Genomic DNA, 2,980 nt, shown 5'->3' with positions numbered 1-2,980 from the left:
CTTGGTCATGGTCAAATGGATAGTGGTGATGTTTTGTCCTTCATTCTCAAAGAAGACCATGATATCAGGGAGGTGATGCCATGACAAGCACATGGATTTCAGTGAGGGGTGCTGTGCTAAGTCACCAACCTCACTTTCTCCTCTGGAGCCATCTGAGTCCATCTGGGCCCAGTGACCAGATATGGATCAGGACAATGGAAATGGCTCTAGATGTGAGACAATTAGATTAAAGTGACTTGCCCAAGGTCACACAGCTAGGTAATTAGTCATGTCTGAGACTGGATTTGAAATCAGGACTTCCTGACTCCAAAGCCAGTGCACTATTTATTCACTTAGCTTCCCCCTACAATGACATTTTAATCTGGTTTAGTCCTGACTAGAATATTAAGCCAAGACTTTGACACCTTTGCTATACTCAACACTACATTACTGCTCACATGAATTTCTTAGGATAGAGAATTACTTATTTGATGAATACAATCTAATTTAAAAATTTTTTTATTAAGTACACAGTTGTTCTATGAGAGGAAGTGGGTATTCAATGATGAAGACACAATTCTTGTCTTTAACATAAACTTGTATGCAAAAAATACTGGTGAATTTTGTATTTGATTTTTTAAAATCATAAGTTCAATATAGGTCAATGGTGTGTTCTGACAGTTAAGAAATAATCTCATAGGATGGTAAACTGCATTAAAGAATGAATAATGTTCAGAATGAGGGTAATGATAGTGCCACTGACTCCCCTCACCTCAGTCCACATTATAATCTTTTGTTCTCAGTATCACATTTTAAGAGTACCAGTGGTAAGTTAGAGGGTTTCTAGAATGGTGAAGGACCTTGAGATCCTGCCATTTAAAGATAGATAGAAGGAAACTTGATATGTTTAGCCTGGAAAATAGAGTAATTATGTATATGAAGACTTTTGTTCAAGAATTTCAAGGATTGTCCTGTAGAAGAGACGCTTGACCCCAGAGTAATGAATAAAAAATCTAGAGAGTATCAGATTTAGGCTCGATGAAAGAAAAAATGTTGAATGAGCTGCCTTGGGAAGATTCCTCCTCATTAGAGGTTTCAAGCTAAGAATAAATGACTTTTTGTTGGGTTAGAGGAGAATCTAATTCATGTAGGACAAATTAAAAAGTTCTGATGGCTCAGAACTAATTGTTTCTCCTGGCTCAATAAATTCCAATAGCTCCCTATTACCTTTAGGATCAATTAGAAATTCTTGAATTTAACATTTAAAGTTCTTTAAACGCCAATCTTTCTAGTCTTCCTAGAAATTCTTCCCTTCCTTGAGTTCTGTTTCTAGCCATTCTGGTCTACTTGCTGTTCCTCATATACAACAATTCATTTCCTGTCTCTATGACATTGCACTGGCTGCTGCCTTGCCCAGAATGCAGGCATAGACAAATATCTCTCACCTTTAATTCTTAGTATCCCTGATTTCCTTCTAGACAAAGCTATAGAACCATCCTCTGAACAGGTCTTTTCTGGTCCTTCCAATCAATAATGCCTCTATCTGTTAGATTGCTTTTTGTATTTCTCTTGTGTATACACATACACATATGTGGATATATATGTATACCTATAAATATGGGATGCTAGGTGGGGGAATGTGTGGAGTGTCATTTAGACCAGATCTCAGACACTTATTAACTGTGTGACACTGGGCAAATCACTTTACCTTGTTTAATTCAATTTCTGTGTGTGTGTGTGTGTGTGTGTTGTGCAGTAAGGGAGAGACAGGCTAGAAAATGAAGAATGAACTGTTGGTTTACCTTAGACCCAGATTTTAGGAATATTGATCTGCTTTCTACTTAAGATCAGCTCTTCTTTCTTCTCTTCTTGCCTTTCCCTTCCTGGTAATTTCAAGAATTAATTTTATGTTTCTTTAGCTCAGCTAACTTTGGAAATCAAGCCAAAAAATCTCAAGAGACTGCACCTATTTCAGTGTTATTTTATGTTACTAAGCTAAAAGATACAGAACAATCTTGCACCATTGGGAGTGGTTGCTGGGAACAATAATTCTAGGTTTCCATTCCTGCCTGTTTTTCTGTATTGTCATCTTTTAATTTCAAGTCATTAAAATCCCATTCTTCTGGGAATCTTCTTTTCTTTCTTAGAATATTATCAATGTTCCCCAGTAGCCAAAATAAGTTCCTCCTTTTCCTGGGCTAAGTATAACAAACACAACAGATGGAATTCTCTTTTTTTTTTCTTCCTGAAATATTTTATCAGAGGGAACCCTCTTTACCCTAGCAGGACTCCTGCTACCATTCATACAACCTCATTAATGTTCTTGGTGTTGCTTATGTGTAAGGGAGGGTGGGGAAATGGTCATTCCTTAATTTTTTTTTAACTTTATTTCATCTCTTCTAGGAATTCTAATTGAGTTTGGGTCCAACTTGTATTTCTCTGAGGTTTTGATAGCAGGTGTTTTGCCATTATTCTCGTCTTCTGGGTTTATGTCATGAACTTCACTGCCACCTTAATAAATCTTAAGGTTGGGATTCTCTTTTTGTTTGTTTCTTAATTCTTTCTCCTAACTTCCTGATTTCATATTTAATACTATGTTTTTGGAGGGGAAATTGTGGATTTACTGCTTTCTTTGGGATTTTTGAGTGTTATTCCAGGATCTCAACAATAGATTAACGACTTGACAGCTTTCAGCAGTCCCAACACTGATCTAAGGCAAAAATCTAATAGCTATTTCCCTGATCTGAGGACTGCAGGTTCCTCACCTGGGTTTAGATTTGAATAATAGTAACATACTCTTGGACTCAGTCCCTATCAGCTGGTTCAAACACTTTGGACTGCATCCTGAGCTCCGAAGCTCTTTGTAACATATTCTACCCACTCCTACATTTTCTAGTGGGTACAAAATAGTCTTGGGTTATTATAATTTCCTTTTCTTTGTATTTGAAACTCTCTCCTGATTGCTTATAGGAATTATTGTTTCTGAATTGAATTGTTAAAT

Source organism: Macrotis lagotis, chromosome 3 (genome assembly GCF_037893015.1).
Source record: "Macrotis lagotis isolate mMagLag1 chromosome 3, bilby.v1.9.chrom.fasta, whole genome shotgun sequence".
NCBI classification, from domain to species: Eukaryota; Metazoa; Chordata; class Mammalia; order Peramelemorphia; family Peramelidae; genus Macrotis; species Macrotis lagotis.
Note: the sequence above shows the minus strand (reverse complement) of the source record.